The sequence below is a fragment of the Rutidosis leptorrhynchoides genome, chromosome 7 (assembly GCF_046630445.1).
Source record: "Rutidosis leptorrhynchoides isolate AG116_Rl617_1_P2 chromosome 7, CSIRO_AGI_Rlap_v1, whole genome shotgun sequence".
Classification (NCBI taxonomy): domain Eukaryota; kingdom Viridiplantae; phylum Streptophyta; class Magnoliopsida; order Asterales; family Asteraceae; genus Rutidosis; species Rutidosis leptorrhynchoides.
This window is the reverse complement of record NC_092339.1, coordinates 196,176,164-196,189,686: the sequence shown is the minus strand read 5'-3', so window position 1 is coordinate 196,189,686 and position 13,523 is coordinate 196,176,164. Positions and strand designations below refer to the sequence as shown.

At 32.6% G+C, this 13,523-nt stretch overlaps 1 pseudogene; it reads right to left on the bottom strand.

Moving 5' to 3' along the window:
• Positions 1-293: 293 nt before the first annotated feature.
• On the bottom strand, positions 294-1,818 carry LOC139859852 (malonyl-coenzyme A:anthocyanin 3-O-glucoside-6''-O-malonyltransferase-like; annotated as a pseudogene).
• Between the last annotated feature and the right edge of the window lie 11,705 nt (positions 1,819-13,523).

Here is a 13,523-nt window from a genome sequence, read left to right as displayed (position 1 = left end):
ATGGGTAATTGTAGTGTATTGGTGCAAGTAAATCATCAAATCTTTATAAACTCGGACTATACAGTCGAGTCTGTGCACAATGTAGTTAAAATTATCTTAGGATCTTTTTTTTTTTTTTTTTATATATTAATTCGTACTTCGTCATAAAACAAGTTACAAATCACACTAATAGAAAATGTAATATATTTATTAATTTCAAAAATCAAATAAACAACAAACATAATTAAAGATTGATACTCATGATAGATGAATTATAATATGATCGAGATGATGTAGATAGATGTATCTTTGTATCACTCATTACGATCCTGCTCCGAAAGCAGAGTCTCTAATTCATTTTTGGAAATGTCAATAAACGCATCCATTTGGTGTGCAGGAAGACATAAACCAATTTCAAGATCTTGTGATGAATCTTTGCCAGCATTAACAGAAATGGAATTACCAAAATCAAGCGATACACTCTCGTGCTTTTTCGGCTTACCCCATCCGAAATCGACATCGTAAACATTAAGTTTTGGAGTCCCTGCAGTGCCCATCGTAGGAATCGGTTGGGTCATAGTTTCCCACTTGGCTTCAACGTTCCTGAACATATCTTTCTTATTCTTAACCGTTTCGCTAATAGCGTTTCCCAGTAAATCAACACCCGTACAAAACCCTTGGTTTCCAATTAGCAAACTGGTTTTGGTTACAGCAATGCATACAGTCCAACAATTACCAAAATAAGTTGGTGGGACTGGTGGATCTAAACGACTCCTCCAATCGGCTACACAACCAAACCTTTCGACTTCGTACATGCCCTTTTTTCCATCAACACGAACTCGAGATTTGGCTATACAACTCCAGACATAGCCACAAGCTATAGTGAACGATGACACGTGTTCTAGTGTTGAAACTTGACCCAGTAACCATTTTTTTAAACCATTTATTTGTGTTCGTGTCAAAACAAACGTGGCACGAACTCTATCTTGACTAACCAGTTGTGGCTACACGTAATTTTCATCAAGATTTCGAATCATTGGTATTTTTAAAAATAATTCATCTAGTGAATTAGGGTATTTAATTTAATCACTCTATCATAAAATGGCAAATTAGACCCATTAGCTAAGAATAATTCATCCGTACCTGATTTTGCTATACTAGTCCATGCCATTAAGAAATCATACCTCGTTCTGGCGTCACAAAGGGCGTGATGATTTGTTACCCCAATCGTGATACCAATGTTTGGGAAAACAGTCACTTGAATCGAAAAAATCGGGATTTTCACAAGACCAGATGTTTTATATGCACCGTCTAGTAATGGTACTAGAGGGTGAAACTTGTTACAATCTCGGGGATAATCTCCTACGAGATCATCGAAATCGAGATCACAACACTCAGCAAATGTTAGTTTAACTGCATCCCCTTCAACATGGCGGATTTCGGGTTTTTGAAAATTATCGGGAAAAACAATTAAGTTACCATGTTAACATGGTGTTCGAGGAGACCAGGGTTCGAGTCTCGGGGGGGGGGGGATTTTCGTGAATTAACTTCGTGTGCTAACCACTAACATTGCCTTTCAAAAAAAAAAAAAAAAAAAAAAAATGGGAAGAAGTGTTGTAACGCTATTGATAATGAGTGTTTTAAATTGGGAATAATATTTTGGATGAAATGGGATTTGGAATGATGGAATTTGTAAAAGAAAAGTTGGTGAATTGGATGCAAGAGTAACCATGGGAAATCAAAGTATGTAAGTGGGAGTGTTCGTTCACCGACCGTGTTAGGCGGTGGTGAGATCCGGCAGGTTTCAACGATGGTCAATAACTCTTTAGAGGCAGCCATTTTTATTACTTTTGTCTATGGCAAAAGTTATTTTTATGTAGCTCATAAATATATGGAAAATTTTCTAGTGTAGGATTGTCATTAATATAAGGGTAACTACCTACCAAACAATATAACTTTCATCCAACGTTAAAGGAAATATTTTTTTTTTTTATCATTCCATTTATTAGATCTATTCTATGAGTAAATTTTTAGTAAGGGTGTGTTTAGCAACGCAGCTTCTAAGAGTTTATGGAAGCTTAAGCTTATTTTTTTCATAAACTCTAGCTTCTAGCATTGTTTGGTATACAAATGTTTCAGAGCTTATGAAAAAAATTAAACTCTAGAAAAATAAGCTAGTTGAAGTAGCTTTTGAAAATAAGTTAGGAAGCTTATGGAATTAAATTACATTATTAGCCCCTAAATCATTATTTATCATTTATTTTTTGTCCTTTTATGTCATTTTATATACAAAAGCTCCAGCTAATTTATCAAACACTTATAAAACATAAGCTCCAGGTTCTAGCTTAAAAAATTAGCTCCAGCTCCAGTTACAAGCTAGTTTCACCTAAACACACCCAAAGAAATATATTTTTTTCTTGAAGTTAATAATTCTACAAGGTAGAATTATTTTTTCGACTGAAATATATTTTTTTATGTAGCTCATAAATATACGGAAAATTTCTAGTGTAGCGATTGTCATTAATAATTACCGAGTTGAACGTTTTTTTCGTTTCTCTTGGATCATCATCTCTGGTATTCCGGCTTACTTCTTCTAAGAGAAGAATATTAAGGAAATTGCGGCGGGTATTGGTAAGGTTTTACATGTTGCTCATTCTTCATCAGATCTCAAACAAATTGGGTCGCTTATGCCTTCGTCGAATTAGACTGTCCGTCATTTCTTATTGATGCGATTAAAGAAGTCAAAAATAACTTGGGATCGGAATCTTTCTTTATTCATATCAATGATATCCCATCAAATGAGTGTGATCGTATTTTTACAGATGAATTTTCCACGATTGATTTGATTAATTCTAATCGTGCCGTTTGTGATGGTAACGTTTTAACCACGCCTATTTCTGATGCTCCTGTCGTCTCGTCTTATCACGTTAATTACGAGTCAGTTTTTGAGAAAGTTAAGAAGGCTAAATTAACGTTAGTTTTTGAGAAAGTTAAGAAGGCTAAATCGGCGATGGTAGCCTCCAATGTTAACTCTTCCTACGTTGGTGACTTGGAGTTTCCCTGTTTTGGAATATCGTGCGTCAAAAAATGCCTTAAATCGTGGGAATTTTGCCGTAATAATAACGTTTCGTTTAGTTGTTTGGCTAGCAACTCTATAGCTACTGTTGACGAGGGGAATAATTTTTTTCCAGAGTCGATTCAACCAGAGTCTAATGACTTGTTTGTTGGTAGTGTTCGTATTACCACTTCCGATGTTGTAGAATCGGATTCGACGATAGTTAATCGGGATAAGGTTTCTTCAATCGAGTGTATGCTTCCGGCTTTCGATTATGTGGACGAGCTTGATGATGGTGTGGTAAATTTGGATCCTGGGTTGGCGACGAAGACTGATGCTGGTGATGCGTCCGTATGTAATCCAAGTGTTGTTGATGAACTAGGTGTTATTAGTGGGTCTAAGGGTAGTGGGCCTGAGCATTTGGGCTCATCTATTGCTGGGTCGAGCCATTGCACAGAAGAACCAAAAGAAGGTTTGGTTAAGGTTGCAAGTGTTTTTCATTCCGTCAAATCTATTGTTAACAAATCTTTTGGTCGGGATCCTTTTGCGGCTTTCAACAATGTAATAGATAACATGGAAGGGGTACAAAAGGGGGTCGATAATAATTCTAGTGATCCGTTTTCCGTATCTACGATTGTTAAAAGGCCGAGAAAGGAAAGGAAAAAGTTGTTTCATGAAGAGGAGATGGAAGTGTTTGGTGATTTTGTCAAAGACGCATGAGTCTCTATGTTTGTGAGAAGGCGGTCGTTTTTGGTCATTAGATAATTTTTTATTTTCTGATGGGCGGTTAGATATATTATCATCTTTTTCTTAGTGGGGTCGCGATCTTTTGAGTTTCGAAGTCCTTATGTATTTTAGTTGGTTTTTACGAGCTTTCTTTTGGTCTAGTTTAGTTTTGCTCCGCATTATCGGTTTGTATTTTTTAGGAGATTTCATTTTTTTGATGAACCTTCTATTGATTTATAAATGTATGTCGTTTTTTCGCAAAAAAAAAGAAGTTGCAATATTATTTTTGATGATATGTGTAGAGGTCTGGATTCTAAATATTTAATAATCTGCTTTATGGGTTTAGCATTAGATTAAAGGGTTAAGGCCATAAATAGGCCATATACTTTCATTTTTGTTCCAACGTAGGCTATATATCCAAAAAAATACCAATGTAGGTTATATACTCTTAAAAGTTGTATCGATATACACAAATTTAACAAGTTACCTGCTGAACCGGTAGAGTTAATTATTTAACATTTTTTTTGCATTTTATATGGCTAAAAATAGGTCATATACTTTCAGTTTTGTTCTGATGTAGGTTATATACTTTCAGTTTTGTTCCAATGTAGGCTATATACTTTCAGTTTTGTTCTGATGTATCACCAACGTCATATACTTTTAGTTGTTTATCCGGTTAATAAGTTTTGTCCGTTCATATTAGTACACTTAATGAAAGTATATAGCCTACATTGGTATTTTTCGGGTATATAGCCTACATTGGGACAAAAATGAAAGTATATGACTTATTTATGGCTTTAACCCTAGATTAAATGGGCTATTTTGTGATCCTACCGGAAAAATACAATTTAATCCATTTGGTTATTACCCTTATATACTAAATCCTGTGAGGGATTTGGTCATTTTGGCCAGATTCTCAAAACCAAACAACAAGGCCAATATATATATATATATATATATATATATATATATATATATATATATATATATATATATATATATATATATATATATATATATATATTCCCCCCCCCAAACTTTGAACAATACGCAATTTCAACCCCCAAAAGAGGGGTGTAAACCGTCAAATCGTTAATTTAATTAATAAACTCTACCCAAATTTTTAACGAAGTATACCTCCTCGCTCGACGCGCGTTAAATTTTTCCGACGCCACGATTCAACTCGAAATAATCTTACGAACCCAACGCAACTAACTATACGCGAAACGGACATTTTTCAATAAACATGCCATTATGTATACTATGTACTAACCCTGTGTATCCAAACACAACTGTAGGAAAACGTTTTTTTACTTCACCTATGATATGCTACCCGAAAGACCCCGCGACATCGCGCGGGATACTTTTACTAGTTCTTATCTATTAAAGTATGAGAAATAAGAATAAATTGCATAAATATTGAGCCGTGATTAATCAGAAATATTGTGATTGTTTGTAATTATTTCCGACCAACACATACAAGTACGAGTACAAGGTTAAAAATCTTAGTGAAGTAGTTTGCTGATTGACCTTTTTTTTCGAACAACGTTTCGTATAAACCCAGATCCATGGGCGAAACTAGTATGGGGCAAGGGGTGACACATGCCCCAGTGTATTTGAAATATTTAATGCAAAAATTTGAATTTTTTTATTTTGTTCATTGTGAATTTTTCCTTGCCCAAAAGTCTATATATTTTGCCTAAAGCCTCTATATATGCTCAAAACCCTTCATATTTTGTCCAAAAGCCTCCATATTTTACTCAATTTTAACCAAAACCTCCATAATTTGCCCAAACATATCCATGAATTGTTAAATTTTGCCTAAAATCCTCCATATAATTAGCCTTAATCACGATGTTGAAATCGTGGGCTAGCTTAAGACGATATGCAGAGCCAAACTATGGGTTGGTCTGTTTAGTGTTTTGCTTCTCTGTTCCTGAGTCCTAGAGAGAAAGAGTATTGTCTAAGAGAAAAAGTGTGTTCTCTAACACAAGTTGAGGTGTCCAAATGGTGATGACCCACATGCGCTATTTACAGGCACCTAAGGTCTTCGGATTATTCGAAGACACTTGTCATGCTATGATCGGTTGATTTATCCAAAAAGTTTGTAACCGGTTTTTCACTTTATGCTAACGTGGCATGTGTGCAGGCCGTTAAAAACACTAGGCGACATGTTTTATCCTTATTCGATTATTCTTGCCGGAGGACGCTAGACGACTTTATACGACAAATGCCTTTGACTAAATTTTCCTTAGCTTTTAAGCGCTACTTCTATTCTCCATGGGTCATTTCATATTTATTTTTGCGTATAATCATAGAGTACACCATTAGTGATGAAATGTGTGATGGAGTAATGGAAGAAAGTTATATCATCGTCACATCAGAAGTATTCACTATTGACTTTTAAGGTACTTCTTTTTCAACTTCAACATTAGATATTTTGATTTATGTTATATAATTCTTAATTAAAGTTATATCAATAAAAATACATTTAAATAAATATATTAAAATCTTAGCTTGTGTATCTTGCTTACTGTAGTGACCCGGAAAATTTTGACTAATTTTAAATCAAACTCTCGATACGATATTGTATTTTCAACACGATAAACAAAGTCTGTTATGTTGGATCTCAAAAATTTTGAACTGTTTCATATATTCAATTGACCTTCGACCATTTCCGACGATTCACGAACAACTATTTGTAAATAGTTACGTATATATATATATATATATATATATATATATATATATATATATATATATATATATATAATAATAATAATAATAATAATAATAATAATATATAAAAATATATATATAAATATTACTTGTAAATATATAATATTATATTTAGTTATTTAAAAGAATATAATTAATATATTTATTTACTTAAACTTGATAATTAAGATTTGATATATATATATATATATATATATATATATATATATATATATATATATATATATATATATATATATATATATATATATATATATATATATATATATATATATATATATATATATATATATATAGAATGTGTATATTGAAAATGAATGATTTCGAGCCTAATCAGTAAACGTCAGTAACACTCGGTTGACGTTTCGTTAGTTTTAATATAGATATATTACATGTTCATGAAGGAGTAAAATAAAAGTTGAACTGTAAATCGATTACGAAGATGTTAGATTTGTTAAAAATATTATTACCTTTTTAAGTTTAAATATTAGTACTCCGTACATATAAATTGGAACAGAAAATAAATAATTATCGAACATTATTGATCAGGTTTCAAACAGTTAATGAGTGGAATAAATAAATAAACTTAATTTTAAAGTATGGGATTTTTCTGAATTAAATTAGCCGTAACTGTTTAGCAATGGACACACCCCGTGAAAACAGTCGGTACAAAACTCCAACACACTCGGCTGCTAACTGTTGGCTTTCTGACTTCTTGTAATCCTTTCAATCACTTGATATCTATTAATTATTATTATAATTATTATTAATATTATAATTATAATTATTATATATAATATATAACTCCATATATATAGATATACATAGAGAGATGGAGATTAAGAAGAGACACCCATCTTCTTCTTCTCCAACACCACAACATCGGCCACCACCACGGCAACCATCTTCCTCCCTCTCTCGATTACTTGTGAACACCATCGAACCACCACTTTGATCCCCATAAACCCGTCACCTAACCATCGTGAGTCATAACCACCATCATCTTTCATCTTCACCACTTCACACGAACCACCACCTTAACCCACTACAAACCGAACCCCAACACCATCGGCTCATCACCTCCACCACCTACAACGAACCCAAGTTACTACTGCTGCCCTCTGTTATCATCTTCGGACCAAATCATCACTTTCAAGAACACCACCATCTTCCACCATGATCCACAATCCCATCGTTTTTTTTTTTTGTTTTTTTTTTATTTCGAACAACCCATTTAACAATCTAACAAACAACCACCTTCACGCATTTAAATGCTACTGCTGTACTTTCTGGTTAACTGATTGCATCTACTACGATCAACCACACCACTAGAAAACGTCACCATAAACCTACATCATGCAACTAAGCGAACTTTTGGTTGATTAAATTAATGGACTGTTAAAGGAATTAATTAAAACAAGTGGAGAATATAGTGGACAGCCTATTATAATTGATTAAGTGAAGAATGCCCACATGGGGGAACAAGTGGGACTTGTTGGCCGTTAAAATGGGTTGATTATGGAGTAATTTATTTATTTTTTTTCTTTTATTTTACGGACGTCTTATATTTTTTTTTTTTTTTTTTTTTTTTTTTTTTTTTTTTTTTGCCGTGAACTTGTTTATTAACTTGAACTAACCACAATTTTTAATTAGACTTATATCATGATGGGTTTGGGTTATTGTATTTGGGCCAAAGGGTTGGTCCAAATTATAAGAGGAAACGGGATTATATACATGTGGGGTGATAGACTTTTAGAAAAGCTGAGTTACACGATTGGTTAGGAGTGGTGTCTGGTGAACGGGAGGTCGCGGGTTCGAGCCCTGTCTGGGGCATTTTGTTTTTGAGAAGAGCTTTTGAGGTAGCTAAGTTATATGTATTATTATTATTATTATTATTATTATTATTATTATTATTATTATTATCTTTATTATCTTTATTATCTTTATTATTAGTATTATTAGTATTAAAACAAGTATTATTATTAATATTATTATTATTATTAGAAACATCATTTTTTTATAAGTATTATTTTTATTATCATTATTATTATTTTTATGAATATTACTATCAACATTACTATTATTAATATTAATTACTATTATTATCACTATTATAATAACTATATTTTTTTATTATTATTAGCAATTATCAAATTACTGTTTTAACAAACAAAAGATATATATATATATATATATATATATATATATATATATATATATATATATATATATATATATATATATATATATATATATATAATACATATAACATGACAAAATTAATATTTTGATATACAAAATAAATATATGAAATGTATATATATATATTATTAATATAAAAATGATATAATTAGTAAATTTTTAATATGTAAACTTATTCGATTACGATTATGTATATTAATATACATATACAAATGATATAGGTTCGTGAATTCGAGGCCAACCCTACATTTGTTCAGTTGTTCAATGTCGTCATATGTATTTTTACTACAAAATACAATATCGTGACTTCATTTGATTCCCTTTTACTCTTTACATTTTTGGGACTGAGAATACATGCGCAACTTTTACAACAGCTTTATTAAATGCTTTTGAAATATATTTTGAACTGCGAATACATGAAATGCTTTTATAAATGTTTGACGAGATAGACACAAGCAAAACATTCCTCGAATGAATTTTGTGGACGTGATAATTGCCAACATTGAATTATGTGGACGTGATAATTGCCACAATTGATATGAATATTTTTCCCCTGATTATTATTGCTTGGTAACCTAAGAATTAGGGAACATCACTAATTTTGAGAATTAGTGCACGCCTAATTCACGCGAATCCTAAAAGAAGCTACCGAGTTTAACACCCCCACCCAGAATGTTCACTAGACGGAAGGGCTAGTGGGGGTGGTGTTTAGTACTTCGAAGTTTATATGATTATTATACAGACGAGATGTTCTGTTTTGGGAATATTATTTTGCGCATTATATGTTAAGGTCGGTTTTCAATCCAACTTATGAAAGCAATGAAAAGTGAATGTTATGTATCGAGAGAATGATTTTATACACAGGTTATGTGTATGTTATTTTTGTGCACAAGATATGTGTACGGTTACTACGATTTATGAAAGATGATTTCGTACACGAGAAAGGTGTACTGTATTTAAAAGATATCGCATGTACATTACAGGTGGGTATAGGATTCGGGCCCATTTGTACCATGCAGGATTTAAATCTTGTGATCTATCAAAATGATGAATTTTATTGTTTTATGATAAGCTTATGAACTCACCAACCTTTTGGTTGATACTTTAAAGCATGTTTATTCTCAGGTATGAAAGAAATCTTACACTGTGCATTTGCTCATATTACATAGAGTCGTTCATGGCATATAGAGGTCAGAACCTCGCAATGGGACCAACTATTGAAGACTTCGTCCAGATGAATTAGGACGGGTCATCACAGGTGGTATCAGAGTGGTGGTCTTAGCGAACCAGGTCTTGCATTAGTGTGTCTAACTGATAGTTGTTTAGATGCATTAGTGGGTCTGGACTTCGACCGGGTCTGCATGTCAAAAGTTTTGCTTATCATTTCTAGTCGGAAATCATCTGCTTATCATCCTTAGGAAATTACCTGCTTATCATTCTTAAAGTCTAGACACGTCTTACTGCCTCTATTGTATAGACGGTGTATAGATAAATTCATATCTTAGCGTATCTGTTATTGTTACCTTTACCTGACAGCTTTCGTAGATTCCTCCGTAACTTATGGAATTTTTGTATTATATATGCATATGTAAATTATGTATTGCAGGGTACTAATCTACATCCTATAATCTATTTATTATCGAAAATCCTTCATCTGATCGTACGAGATGAATCCCTCAACCAGTTCGAATTCCTCGGATTTCGACAGCTATTCCAATATGGAGTTTCACCTAAGCCCCGAAAGCAGTGTCATCAGAATGAATCAACCAATCGTCCATCCCCAATTCATCTGATGAGTTCGTAGTCGACTTAAACAATGGAGACGAGAAGAAGGCGATCCTTTCCGTCAACTGAATTCACCTGTTGGTGAAGAACCTGAAGCACTTACCGGCGAACCTATCCGCAACACTATTTTCATCCTCATTTCCTGAATATCTCGCCACGATTATATACTATCTCAAAATTCCGAATCTTATTCATCCGCTCGTCCAAACCGACAATCATCCCGGAGTAATGCAAGAAGTCAATGAACTTCGCGCTTGAGTAATCAATTTAGAGAATATGGTGCAAAACTTACCAGCTTTAGCAACATCACCAGTACCACCAACAACCCAAGTTTGAACACCACGTGCCTCAACATCTCATTCTGTACCTCGAGTATAATCATCGTTCTACATGACGTTCTACATCATTTATCTTCGTTCGACATGGCGATTATGTAATCTCTAATGTTTTAGAGATTAAATATTCTTGTTCTAACGGTAAATCAAATGAGTTTAATATCATATTAACTCATTAAATCCATAATTACATCTGAAGAAAATATATATGTATATATGTTTTCATAAAGATTGTAATTAAAAATTCTTTCGTACAAACTGTTAATGGTGAAAATATTTTAACGGGTAGGTAATACCCGAGGAATATTTAGATTTCACATTAATAAGTTACACCGTACATTCTTTCAATTCCGATTCAACAGTCATTTACTATCCTACCTACATCCACAGATATACGAATCCTTCACCGCAGAATAACTATTTTCATCCAATTTCATATTTGGATTTTGATTTATCAGAATCCAACAAGTAGCATAATGAAGAAAACATTGGACAAAATAAAATTTGTTAGAAACAAATAAATTAACTATGAGAAATTTTGTTAAGAATCCACGCTAACTGTTCCTAGCTAACCGTTCCCAGCTAACAGTTAATTCTGTATTACCTTTTATTTATCGCAATTTATTTATCGCATTTTATTTATCGCAATTTTAATTCTCGCAATTTTATTTATCGTCATTTAATTTCTGTTATTTATTTTACGCACTTTAAATATCGGGACACGTATACAAGGTTTTGACATATTATATCGACGCATCTATATATATTATTTGGAATAACCATAGACACTCTATATGCAGTAATGCTGGAGTTAGCTATACAGGGTTGAGGTTGATTCTACAATAATATATATAGTTTGAGTTGTGATCGAGTCTGAGATATGTACACGGGTCACGATACGTATTAATTAATTCGTATATTATATATTAAACTATATATGAATGATTAGACTGTTAACTGTGGACTATCGACTGTGGACGAATAATATTGGACAATTAAAATGAATTAAAATACTGATTATAACATATGAAACTAAATAATTCTTCAAGTTTGCCACTTGATTTCATCTTAAACCTCATTTGTATCTTGACGATTACAATCTGTGTTCAAACCTTTCATAATTCTTGAAAACACCTCAATCGAGAGGATGACCCAACCGCACTTCATCTACGAAAGAAAAGATCGATGCATATAGTTATGCACCTGAAAACTCTCGAAAACTGAGTAAACATTTAACGCGTAGCTGTGCTAATTCCTTTAGCGTTATTATTACCGAAAATAACTTTGCAATCTCTTTTTAGCCAATTTTGTCACAGCTCCAACAAGTCAACTTCAATTTTTCGTTCGAAACAACCTTATTATAACCTTGATATATATGCGTGCTCTTTTATTGTTACCAGGGAACCTTTTATATTCCACCATATTACCAGCAGACGTACCAGCAACCTCGTTGCTCCTTAGTTTAAATCTCTCTGACAAATCACTATATTTATCTATTGAAGTCTTATCATGAACTCATCGGCACCTTGTAACGATAATTACCATACCAAATACCAGGAGCCATTAATCGATAATCTCAAATTCCTCAGCGATTCTACAACAACAATTTATATATATATATATATATATATATATATATATATATATATATATATATATATATATATACACTCTATCTTCTGGATTTACAAAACTTCAATTCTGAATTTCTGAAAAGCGCTTTAGTCTATGAATCAGTTTTCTGAGTTTTGAAAAAGCTGATGAAATCTTTAGCGAATACCTTGCTCCTTAATCTAAATCTTTGCGGACGAATTTCTTCATCATCTTCTGATCTTAAATATTTTAAATTCTAAAGATATCATCGTATCTTTTGTTATAAATATCTTAGATATTTCTGAAGATACCTTCATAAATATCTTCATTCGAAATTATCTATCTCTTCGTGCTATCCGTATTACGTCATAAAGGAAACTATCTTAGTTTCTAAATTTCTTTTAAATTCGAGTTTGAATTATGAATGGTTTCTGGAGAAGTGTTGCGAATTGAAGCATGAGTTGGTATAATATAATGACGTCAGGCCAACGTGGTTATATTACAGTAAGTCATGCTAAATTTCTAATAGAACGTGATGATGGTTCACAGATGTTACCCTCATCATGTGCCATGATACATAACTCTTTCATTCTACTTAACCTCTAAACATATCAAGAGATTATTTTCTTAATAGTTCTATCCTTACCGTGATTCCAGCAGTTTGCTAATTAATCATGATATTACATTTTCTTTCTGATTAGAAGATTTCCTTAAATTCCTTGAATTCCGGAAATCCGCCATGACTACGTCATAAGTTAAGACGAAACTTTTCACTCTTTTGTGATAACTTCACTCGTACGCTTCACATGATCGAATCGTTTTATTTATATTAATCAATAATGATAAAACTCTAACTCATATTCGTCATGAAAACACTTTTATTGTTAGCCATGACGACATCACTCAAATTTCGGGACGAAATTTCTTTAACGGGTAGGTACTGTAGTGACCCGGAAAATTTCGACTAATTTTAAATCAAACTCTCGATACGATATTGTATTTTCAACACGATAAGCAAAGTCTGTTATGTTGGATCTCAAAAATTTTGAACTGTTTCATATATTCAATTGATCTTCGACCATTTTCGACGATTCACGAACAACTATTTG